This window comes from Euprymna scolopes, chromosome 4 (genome assembly GCF_053919585.1).
Source record: "Euprymna scolopes isolate OS-2025 chromosome 4, ASM5391958v1, whole genome shotgun sequence".
Classification (NCBI taxonomy): Eukaryota; Metazoa; Mollusca; class Cephalopoda; order Sepiida; family Sepiolidae; genus Euprymna; species Euprymna scolopes.
The window spans coordinates 200,693-213,284 of NC_136485.1; the positions used below are offsets into that span (position 1 = coordinate 200,693).

The 12,592-nt window shown below is 36.0% G+C and overlaps 1 long non-coding RNA gene across 1 annotated transcript in view; it reads left to right on the forward strand.

Annotated features, from left to right (window-relative positions):
* Window positions 1-1,544: 1,544 nt before the first annotated feature.
* LOC145266400 (uncharacterized) overlaps window positions 1,545-12,592 on the forward strand; it is a 28,387-nt gene continuing 17,339 nt past the window's right edge. The window contains exons 1-2 of the long non-coding RNA XR_013864715.1: window positions 1,545-1,791; window positions 10,037-10,138. This is a non-coding gene — a long non-coding RNA (uncharacterized LOC145266400). The remainder of the gene's footprint in view (window positions 1,792-10,036; window positions 10,139-12,592) is intronic.

Here is a 12,592-nt window from a genome sequence, read left to right on the forward strand (position 1 = left end):
GGCAGAGTGTGAGGAGTGCTGCAAAGGACTTTAACATTGATCGAATGACACTCACGCGGTACATGGACAAACAAGGCAGTCAACCAGCAAAGACTGCTTACACACCTGTTTCCTTATGGCAATTGGTTTTTAGTCCTGAAATGGAAAGGGATTTGGCTGACTACGTGAAACAATTGTCAGACATGTTTCATGGTTTGTCTTTGAGAAGATGTCACACACTGGCATATGAGTTTGCTAAAAACACTGTCTCAATGTGCCACCAAGTTGGGATCGTGAGAAAAAAGCAGGACATGATTGGTGACTAGGCTTCAAGAAGCGCCAGAACCTGGCAATTAGAGTGACAGAATCAACAGCTTTTGGGCATGCCACAGCCTTCAACCACCCAGTTGATAATTTTTTGAGCAACTTGAGTCAGATAATGGACAAGTACAAGTTCTCATCAAGTGACATTTACAACGCTGATGAGACTGGGTGTACCACCGTTCAAAACCCTGGAGCTGTTGTCACAGAAAAAAGAAAGAAACAAGTTGGTTCAATCACCTCCGCTGAACGTGGGGAATTGGTAACGGTGGTGTACACTGTGAGTGCAGTTGAATCAGTCGTGCCTCCTCTGTTCATCTTTCCCAGAGTCCACTACAGAGATCACTTCATCAGAGGTGGACCAACACAGCGCATAGGGAGGGCAACACGAAGTGGCTGGATGAATGAAGAGGTGTTTGTGGAATATTTAAATCACATCATCAAGCACACAAGATGCTCACCAGAAAAGAAAATCCTCTTAATCCTCGACAACCATGACACACACATTTCTTTGAATGTTGTGAACACAGCAAGATCGCATGGCATTGTCTTACTGACTATTCCACGACACACGACCGGTCAGTGTATGGACCCTTCAAAACAGCATACAACAGAGCCATGGATGGATGGCTACGATCCAATCCAGGGAAAACAGTAACAATATATGAAATCCCAGCTCTAGTGAACCAAGCCCAGATGATTGCCATGACACCATTGAACATTGCTGCTGGATTCCAAGCCTCGGGCATTCATCCATTTAACCGGGACATCTTTAGTGAAATTGACTTTTCCCCTTTTCTTCCAACTGACCGTGAGCAAAATGTGGCTGAAAAAAGCCTTGAGGCAAATTCTACTGTGGAAGATGCAGGACCATCAGGTGAGGTTCCTGAAGCAGTCTTGCCCAAATAAAAGAATTGAAAATAATACAATCATCTTTGCAAAATAATTAGTCGTTTGGGTTCTGAACAGCCAAAATGGAAAATTGGCTCAACTTACCCCGCCTTCCCCTATAATATTTTGTCGATATTTTCATTTTTTAATGTCTTGATTAAACTGTACAAGTACCGAAGATTTTTATGGTTTTATTTACGTCTTTTGGTCTGGTAATGTATTTTATAAAAAATATAACTTTTTATCGTTTTATATACAAATCGTTTCCTTTTACACATAATGAATGAACGGGTTTTTTTTTTTTTTTTTCACACAAAGAACATAATAACGATTTACACCGATTAATGATTACCTCCCCTGTGTATCAATGTCAACATTGTCTTTTAAACATTTCATATTTTAATCGTGGGTTTACTTCTTTTAATTTTCTTTTCAAACTGTTATTGTTTAATGAATTGAAAGAGGGGTTGTGGCGATAAAACAAAAATTCACAACCGACAGACAACTTTTCTTTATTCAAAAAAAAAAAAAAATTGTCCCGTTTTTTTTTTATTTTGCTTTCTTTTTTATTACTTCATATCCAGTTTTCTCGAATGAAAGGTAAGATTTTCGCACTTTTTCTTATGACCTTTTTTTTTTTAATATTTAAAACGCAAATATTTTAATTTTTATTTCGATCCAATATGTTTTAAAATAAAATTTATTTTTTGCTCTGCACCTAAAAAAAAATTAAATAACACCGTTTCACCATGTTAAATGTACATGTAGATCATTAAATTCATCCTTGTTTTGTATTGTTTTTTGCTTTGTTGTGTTTTTACGATTTCTTAACTGTGAACTTTTCTGTACTTTTACGGATTTTTTTTTCTTCAAAATATACATGTATAAGTATAGAAGCAGGAAACTAGACACCCCGCAATAAATAATTAGAAACATCGATTTTATTTTCCTGAAAATAGAATCAATTTGTTAAATATTTATTTTAAAATAATAGGAGGATAGGTTTAACTTTTATTTAAAACTAAAGGTGAGAGAATCTAGCTTAGAAAAAAAGGATTGAATTTGCTTGAAAAAAAAAAAATGATTTTTTTTTTTTTTTTTTTTTTTTTTTTTTTTTTTTTTTTACTTTTGTTGCGGTAGGCGGTCGACGGTCTGGGAGGACAATCGACCCTACCAGCAAACTAAAGGATAGACACGGGCAATGAACAAAACGACACAAAGGCAAAGAAGAAATGACAAACACAAAGGGTTCAGTTTAAAGACGTGAACACGCCTTTTATTAAAAATCAAAAAGATACTGTAAAAAAAAAAATATATAAAGATAAGAATATGTCGGCTGACTGGCGTAGATGACGTACCAGAAGGTGACAGCAAAAGGGAACTGGTGCAGCAGCAGGTCAAAAGCAGACCAGCGAAAGACAGGTACTGGCGACTGGGGTAGGTTGCAAACTGTTAGAATTATTTGTACTCAAACTTTGTAAGGTAATTTGCATAAAGCCACTTATGCAAATTACCCACTATTACTTGGAGTTGCTTGCAACAATAAAAAAGAAAAAAAAGATTAACAGTGAGCACTTCTCAGAAATTACTCTCTTTTTCTGCAACAAACAGAAACTCCTCCAGAACAACTGTTTTGGAAACTTTAACCTTTACTTGTAAATATACGTTATTTTAAATACAAGAATTTTATTGTGTTATTCTTTCTCAAAATTAACCAAGTTGTTCGGATAACAAGGAACCAAGAAAAGAGAGGCGCGTTAGAAATAAAAAATAAATTTCTAACATATTTCCAAAACAGTTAACATCGTGGTATTCGCGTCCATAACATTTAATATGGATAACCAACAAGGAATGAACCTTCTCCAAGTGATGTTACCTCAAGTTACCTCAAGGATGGATACTCCACAAGAGAGAAATTATTATTCTGGATCCAAACTAACGGTATACTATGACATATTCAAAAAACTTTTATGGAACATACTTACTCGAGTTTTATAAAACGTGAATTTGGGATGCTCAAAACGTACAAAAACTCTACCCGCGTGGATATTAAAAACAAAGTTATTTCATTGCACTTGTAAAAAAAAAAGTGTTTTGACGAAACTCTACCCGCGTGGATTAAAAACAAAGTTATTTCATTGCACTTGTAAAAAAAAAAAGGTGTTTTGACAAAACTCTACCCGCATGGATTAAAAACAAAATTATTTTATTGCACTTGTATTCAAATTTCGGTACTTATTCATACCTACTAAAATAAATGGCTATTAAGGAAGACGTCACCATGGAGGGAACTCTTAAAAACCTTCTGGGAGAAGAAAAACCCGAGGATATGAATATTGAAATGATACGAGAAAAATTACTCTTTTAAACAAAACCGGGCTACACATAAAAGAAAAGTAACAATGTACTTTAATAGCCTGGAGACCATGTATGACAATTCTACCCTGAATACTTCCCTGTGTAAAAAACAGTTAAAAGCCATTGATGATGAAGTGTCCAAAATCAATTATTGGAATAAGGTAATTGATACCTTTTCACAAAGGGTTGATTATAGTATTAAAGACGAGGAAGCCTTGAATAATGAATTAGATAGTCAAGCTGAATATAATGTTTCTATCTTAGTGAGTACAGACAAATACGAGGACTATATAACCAGTAAAGATGACAAGACTCCTTCAACGTTGTCTATTGAAGAAACTTTAAGTGAGGGAAAACCTCCTCCTTTGAATTGCAGCACTTTTTCGGGAAATGAAAAGGACAAGTTCGCCTTTCACAATTTTTTACTTCAATTTAACAATGGGATTGATTCTAGAAGGAAATTGTCAGACTCAGCTAAACTGTCTTATTTGGTCGGTTACTTGAAGGATTATGCCTTAAAACAAATAAGACATTTTTCAATAACCGATACGAATTATAAAATTGCTTTAGATTTATTGAAAGAAGAGTTTTTAGATAAAGCATATATTATCGACGAAACATTAAAAAACATATTAAAAGCTAAACCTGGTGAGGAATATAGTCCAGAATATTTGAATGTTAAATATTATATATCAGAAATAAGAGCCTACTTATATGAGCTAAAACAATATGAAATTGATTTTTTAGAAGAGGGTTCTTCTGGAAATATTCTAATTAGTCACATTATTATGACTAAACTTCCCAAAGTAGTTGTTAAAGAATTAATTAATAAAGTTAATAATAATTATCCCAACTTAAAGCAAATATTTGATAACTATAGGGATATTTTAAAAACTCTAACTCGGACTTTAACTGTAAAAAATATTGCTAAGGAAAAAAAAAATTTCAGTAGCTATGACTTTAAACGTAGTTTTAAAATAAACCCAAAAGATAAAGTACCAACGGTACAAAATTTCAAAGTACAAGCTATAAAAAAATCCATGTGTAAGCTATGTTCCTCGGAAGGACACTACTTCGGAAAGGGTGAAACTTATCCTAATTATGAGGCTAAACTAGCAAGAATCTTAGAACTGTCCTTGTACACCAGATGCTGGTTCAGGTCACAATGAATCAGAATGCTATGGAAAAAAGGGGTTCTTAAAGTTTCCGTGTCTCACATGTAAAAAAAAAAGAACATGTAACTTCTTTGTGTCCTACTCAAAAGGCTGTTCAAACAAACTTGTGTTACGCCTTGAAAAATACAGACACTTGTAATATGTTACCTACTATGACCCTAAATTTAAAATGTGGTCATAAGCAAAGACAAGTTAGGTGCTTAATAGATTGTGGCAGCCAAAGATCTTTTATAACAAAAGAAGCTGCTCTAGCATTATCTCCAAATTATAATGAGTTGTTCTTGTCAGAGCATGAGATACATAGTTATTTAGGACGGCAAGTTAAGAAATTTAAACAAATGTCTACTGGTGTAAAATTAAAGAATAGAATGTTTTTTGTTCCGCTATTGGTAGACAAAAGCATGAATATAAATTACACGATTCACGGAATGAAAGATGTAATTAATAAATTAAAATTACAGGGTGTAAATCTGCTTGATGAGTCCTTTTACTTAAATAAAGAACATGACACTATTGAAATAGATATGCTCATGGGGATAGACATAATTCAATATCTTTCCTTTTCCATAAAAAAGATAGGGGGTGGTTATAACTTTATCATAGATGATAGGGTAGCTCCTATTGGAAAAATTTTCAATTTTATCAGTTCAGCCGAGAGAAATGACTTGCTTAACACTCAATTAAAACCAATAAAAAAAAATAATAAAACAGTAATTAACCTAATAATGGATCCCCTTAAATCGTATTTCAATCCCTTAGAGAATATTTTATCCGACAGTGAAGTAGACAACGGCTTAGAAAATCTCTTTAGTCTTGAATCTATGGGAATAAGGCCCAATGATCAAAAATCTATTTCCTTTGACAACAAGCAAATAAGTAAATTTAGGGAAGGAATAAAACAGATCGATGGGCATTATTATATAGAATTGCCCTGGTATCCTGATAGGATCGAAAAAGTTCCATCAAACTATTTCATAGCTCTCAAGGTGTTAGACCGAACAATGAACTTTTTAAATAAAAGAGGATTAACTAAAAAATATGATGCAATCTTCAGCAAACAACTAGAAGATGGAATCATCGAACAAATAGAAGTTAATCCTTCAAATTACTATAAATATACGTGCATTCCCCACAGGCCCGTTTTAAAAACTGCGGAACAAGTGACAACGAAAATAAGGCCCGTCTTTAATTGTTCGTTAAAGACAAACAAGGAATTACCTTCAATTAATGATAGGGGAATATCTTACGATACACAAATAATTGCAAATCTCGCAAATAATTTAATGTGGTACCTATTCCCATGTGTTGCACCTTAGCATGGCAATATTTAAGAAATAGAAAATTATGGTTGGGAGGACCAAGTTGGCTTACCAACGAATTTAAAGATTGGCCTAAATACCCTTTAATGAGTATTTCACCATAAGGGAGCAGTAAATGTTAATTGTAATCAAATAATTAAAACAAAAACTGCCATTTTGGACATTGAAAAATATTCTGATTACAATAAATTATTGAGAATAACAAGTTTATTGTTCAAACCGTTTTGTAAGAAAAAAAATAGTGTTAATCCATTGAAGAAAGCAAAAATGTACTGGATAAGGTTAATACAGAATGAGCATTTCTTCAAGGAGATTGACTTTTTGAAATCACAGGACAAAAGTAATAAAAATGTCCCCACTTTGGTTTCAAATTTAAATTTATTCATAGACTCTGATGGAATTTTGAGATCTCAAGGGAGGATAAGCAAATGCCTATATTTCAACTATGAAGTATATAACCCTAAAAGGAATAAATTTACGTCCTTATTCATTAACTATTGCCATGCTAAGGTGCAACACATGGGAATAGGTACCACATTAAATTATTTGCGAGAGCAAGGTGTGTGGATTCCCCAAGGTTTGACTGTTGTAAAGGCAGAAATAAATAATTGTTCAACCTGCAAAAAGTATAATGCTTTGGCTTATAAATATCCTAAAGTTGTGGATATGCCGAGGCATCATGTCAATTTAGTGAAACCTTTCAATCATGTGGGAATCGACTACACAGGTCATTTGTGGGTAAATAATAAAGTGGGTGGAAGTACAGTAAAAAATGTTTGTTTTAATATTTACTTGCCTTAACGTAAGGGCAGTCCACTTTGAACTGTTACCCGATATGTCCACCCGAAATTTTATGCTGGCCTTTCAGAGATTTTGCAACATGTATTCTGTACCTCAATTTTTATACAGTGATAACGCTAAAACCTTTAAAAAGGCAGGTTGTATTCTTGAAAGTTCTCTACAGTCAAAGACGTTTCAGGAAGAACTAGAGAAATTGGATATCCGACATCAAAATCCCTTTATATTCTGCGTGGGTTGGTTCGGCTTGGGAGAGATTGATAAGAGTTCTTAAGGGTTGTCTATTCAAGGTCATAGGAAGATCTAGACTTAGCTATTTTGAACTTTTAACAACATTGTCAAATATTAAGTTGGCTATAAATTCTAGACCTTTAACTTATAGATTAAGCTCTCCTAATCTTGAAATTATAACTCCTAATTCCTTTTTGAGAATATATGGGAATTCCTCTTTAGTTCTAAAATCTGAAGAGGAAGAGGTTTGGCAGAAAGAACCTGACTCAAACTCATTAAATAAAACTTTAAATTTTCAAGAAGAAATAATATTAAAATTTAAATTATTATGGTATGAAAGCTATTTGCTAAGTTTAAGAGAACATGGCAGGAATATTTACCAAAATAAATGGGAAAATAGAATAAAAGTAGGGGATGTTGTATTGATCAAATCCACGACTAAATCGAGACCCTTCTGGATGCTGGGCAAAGTTTTAGAAAATGTAATAGGGTTTGACAATAAAATACGAGTTGTTAAACTGAAGCAAGGTAATGGGGCAATAGAGTATCACTCCATTTCTAACCTATACCCTATGGAAATATCATGTCCCCAAGGTAATACTCGAATGGAAGAACCTATCAGTAAGCCTTTCCAAAATGATTCTAGTGAAGGACTTAATGATAAAACACTGCAATTAGGGAATAGTAATAGTAATGAAGAGGTGTCCAATCAACTCAGGACTAGACCCAAACGCAAAGCCTCTGCCAAATTCTATCAAATGATGAAAGATAATATTGATTATCTGTAATAATTAAACAAATTCAACTTTCCTATTTAAAAAATAAATAAATAAATAAAAAATTGTTCTTGGCATTGAATGACCTAAAAAGGTTGATACCAAAAAAAAAAAAAAAATCAACCATCCAACAATTTAAAAAAAAATGAAAAACAAAGATATAGAAAAATAAAACGGCAAATTATTTTATAAATTCTTTATATATATTTCAGAGACATCTCTCCTTCTGTTTTTATTGCAATAAACGTATTGCAATCTTCTTGGAGGGAGTGTGTTAGAATTATTTGTACTCAAACTTTGTAAGGTAATTTGCATGAAGCCACTTATGCAAATTACCCACTATTACTTGGAGTTGCTTGCAACAATAAAAAAGAAAAAAAAGATTAACAGCGAGCACTTCTCAGAAATTACTCTCTTTTTCTGCAACAAACAGAAACTCCTCCAGAACAACTGTTTTGGAAACTTTAACCTTTACTTGTAAATATACGTTATTTTAAATACAAGAATTTTATTGTGTTATTCTTTCTCAAAATTAACCAAGTTGTTCGGATAACAAGGAACCAAGAAAAGAGAGGCGCGTTAGAAATAAAAAAAAATTTCTAACAAGACAGGGAGTCCTGGAGACCGCAGAAGGAAACAGTGAACTGTAAGCACTGGAGGCTGCAGTGGGAAAAAGGTTAGGTTCGTGGAAGATTTGAATGTTTGTTGGAAAAACTTAGGTGGCCCTGAAAAGGGCCGTTTGGAAAACACAGTGGTGTGCTGAAAGTCTGGAACCTGGAGACTGCTGAAAGGCCGCAGGAGAAAAGTCAGGAACCTGGAGAAGCTGGAGGCCGCAGGATGAAAGTCAGGAACCTGGAGAAACTGGAGGCCGCAGGCTAAAAAATCAGGAACCTGGAGGAACTGGAGGCCGCAGGATGAAAGTCAGGAACCTGGAGAAAATGGAGGCCGCAGGATGAAAGTCAGGAACCCAGAGAAGGCTGCAGGAACCTCGAGAAGGCCGCAGGATGAAAGTCAGGAACCCAGAGAAACTGGAGGCTGCAGGATGAAAGTCAGGAACCTGGAGAAACTGGAGGCCGCAGGATGAAAGTCAGGAACCCGGAGAAGGCAAAGTTTTTTTTTTGTGTAGTTTGTGAAAAAAACTTAGGTGGCCCCGAAAAGGGCCGTTTGGACGGCTGCCGTTGTTCTTGTTGCTGTTGCTGCTTGCTGTGGCTGCTGCTGCTGCTGCAAGGGGAGGGACCTCTGCCAAAGGTGCTGTCGACTGAGTTGAGGTTCGGGAGTTCCCTGCCCCCAGACGGGTAAAAGAAAACTGGCAAAAATGTGCCGTATACGTGACAACAGAGACGCATGCGCATGACTGTCGCCGGTGCTGTCAAACACAAATGTAACTTAAGAAAAATGTAGCAGGCCTACGATGTGATGAGAGTTCTTTTGGCCGGTGACTGAAACTATTAGTAAGAGTTTCGTATGAGAGGTTTTGTTAATTATTTAAAGTAACTGATAAAAATTTAAGTAGAATGCCATTTCTGTAGGGTTTTGAGAAGCTACGAATTTGCAAGGGTTGTCTGGGCATGCGCAGACGTTAGTTTTCTCGCTGTCCCTTAAGTGAAGGAAAGAAGAAAGGAAAACGACAGGGACGAATTCTCGTCAACAGCAGTGGAGGCGGTGGATTTTTCCACACTGCGACACTTTCATTGCCACTCAACATTCACAGTTAAATTAACGATTTTCTGGTATGCTGAAAACGAACATCATATTTTAATTTGGGACAAAGAAATAGTTTTATTTTTTCGTTATTGAGACCTTTATGTAATACCAATGTAATATCTTATGTTTTCACTGGCAGCCATGTCTTTTCACGACTGAACAAGTACTAATGTTAAGAATTATGACGGCCACTGAAATTCATTAAGTAATACATTGGAAACATGTCTTAATATCCCAAAAACTACTTGTTTACCCCAAATTTGTATGTGATAGGCGTTTACAGCAAATTCGGAAACCTACAAAAGTCGTCATTTTAAAGGTGAGTGTTGAGTTGCAATTAAAGTAAAAATTTACTAATTTTAAAATATGTGAAGGGAAGACTATCTCTTACAAAAATAATATAAAGGAATGGAGCCTAACCATTGGGCCAATTTTGCTATATAAATTTACTGAGCAGCTTTACATTCATTTTTTATTATTCTAGCCTTGAAAATGGACAAAAATGCTCAAAAACTGATGGCCAATCGTACAAAGCGGTTCCTTTTATATGAAACTAATGAATGGATGTTTTCACACACGGAAAAACGTAATGATTTACACCGATTCATGATTATCTCCTCTTTATATTAGTGGCAATTTTATTTTTTAAACACTTTCACATTTAAATGGTGTTTTTACTTCGTTTTTCTTCTCAATCTCCAAAAGGAGAGATATTGTGTTGATTTAAGATAAAGAATCCCATCAAAATTACCAGTTTCCCTTTAAAACAACAAAAACATCATTTTTTTTTTGCTTTATTCTTTACTTCAAATAAAAGGTAAAAAATTTTCATTTTTTTATGATCGTTTTTACAATATTGAAAATACAAATAATTTCCTTTTTATTTCGAATAAAAATGTCAATTTAACTATTCTATCTGATGTGATTTAAAAAAGAAATATTAATTTCTGATTTCAAAAATTTACCCCTAAACAAATATTTTGATTTAAGAAAAACAGTTTATTTATTGAAGTAAAATTTATATGATTTAGGATATAATATTTTCAATCTTCAAATAAATGCAAAATTATTTAAAGTTGGGCTAAGCATTAGATTAACTTACATGTAATAATAGATATTGTGATGATTGATAAAATAAGATGGAAAGAAGGAAACTATGGAAAATCAAATGGACAACAAAATACTTTTGATATTCTTGAAAATTGCAGCATAAATTTAAAAAGAATAGTGAAGCTTGTATTTAAACTTTAGCTCTCACCCATTTAAAAAATATTGATTAAATTTACTTGAGAAAAAGAAAGCAAAGTAGATACTTATGTAAAAATATTAATCTCATATAGGAGTGAGGAGGAGTTATGACCTTCACCTTCACCAAGGTGCACAACTTGACACACAAAAAAAACTTCTTAATCAACTGCTAACACACGCGTCACTGTAATGTCCAATGAAAACAACAACCTTCTCACTCGACCTGCCTTTTATACCACTCTCTCAATCCCTCCTCTTGCGCATGCGCCCGGAGATTCCTGACAACCTCGAGACTTCCGCTTATAAAAACCCAAGTTTTGTTGTCGTGCATGCCTTCACAAGGCACAAACACATGGACGTTTGTTTTGCTGGTAGGTACTACACTCCCCCCTGATCTGATGATCACATAGAGTGCACTCCAGTGGTGGCCTCTTAGTTTGCTGGTTTCTGCGAAGGGTGGTATTTACAATCTCGGATTCAGGTTCTGGTTCTGATCCTGCCTGATCACACGAACTACAACTACCACTCTCTTGCTCGGTGACCTCACTTATCAGCAGCTCATCATCTGATGATTCATCACTCTCTGTAGTTGTGGGATGTACTTCACTAGCTGGGCGAAGATCGCGCACATGGCATGGGGTTCCATCAACAAAGACCGACTGCTGGCTGACCACTCCAGATATTCGTCCTCGCATGAACTTGGTGGTGCACCGGTTTCCAGGGGGTCTTACCCAAACTGGATCCCCTACCTTGTATTTGTCATGACTCTCCTCGTCGATTGGCTGGACAGTGTCAATGCCCTTTATTCTAACACAGTATGTGTGTATGGCATTGGCCGGTGCTGTTGTTAGTGTCTTCCCATCCTTTGGTGTGATGTTATACCAATACGTGGCCTCCGTAATGGTGCATTGCTTTCTGGCAGCAATTCTCTTGATGCTGCGATAGCTCCTCTCAGCAATGCCATTCCCTGATGGCACATGAACACGGCGCAGTCGTAGTCGGACACCCCACTCATTTAACAACTGCCGAACTTGGTGGCTACAAAAAGCAACATCGTTGTCTGTCAATATCTCTTCCGGCACACCTCTCTCAGAAAAGATAGATGACAGTTGGTGGACAACATTCGCTGAGTCCTGCCTCGTCATTTGCCGCCACACCGCAAAACGAGTGGGTCCACAGTCGATAAGGGTTAGAAAGGGCTTACCACTGTAATGGGTAATATCCATCGCTACTCGTTGCCACACATGCTCAACCTCCAATCGCCCCTTCTGCCGTTGCTCCGGTGCAGGATCGATAGACTGGCATGCCTCATAGTGCTTGATGATCTGCCTGACATCTGCCCTTGTCACTGCCAGGTTCACACGCCTCGCAAAATACAGAGTTCTTTTGATACCTGGATGTCCACTCTGCACATGAATTCTTTGTATTTGGCATGAGCTAATCGCGCCAACTGCGCAAGATCGAGCAGCAAACTCCACGCCTGTCTTCACAGCTTCATACCATTTGTGAGGCACACGGGTTAGTTGGTCTGCACGATTACAGTGTGATGCCATGAGCGTTACACTCACCGACAGGTCATACTCCGATACCAGACTCTTCAGGGTGTTTAGCCTCCGCCGGATTAACATCTCACTGGCTGCCTTAGTGCGGACTCTCGTTCGTCCCGAAAGAGTGTCAGACACCCAGTGGTAGACGCAGAGAGAATCTGTGTAAAAGTGCAACTTCTTTGACTGGCATTGCAGTGCCAGATTTAAATCCTTCACAACAGCATCCAGTTCCGCCAGGTTGATGT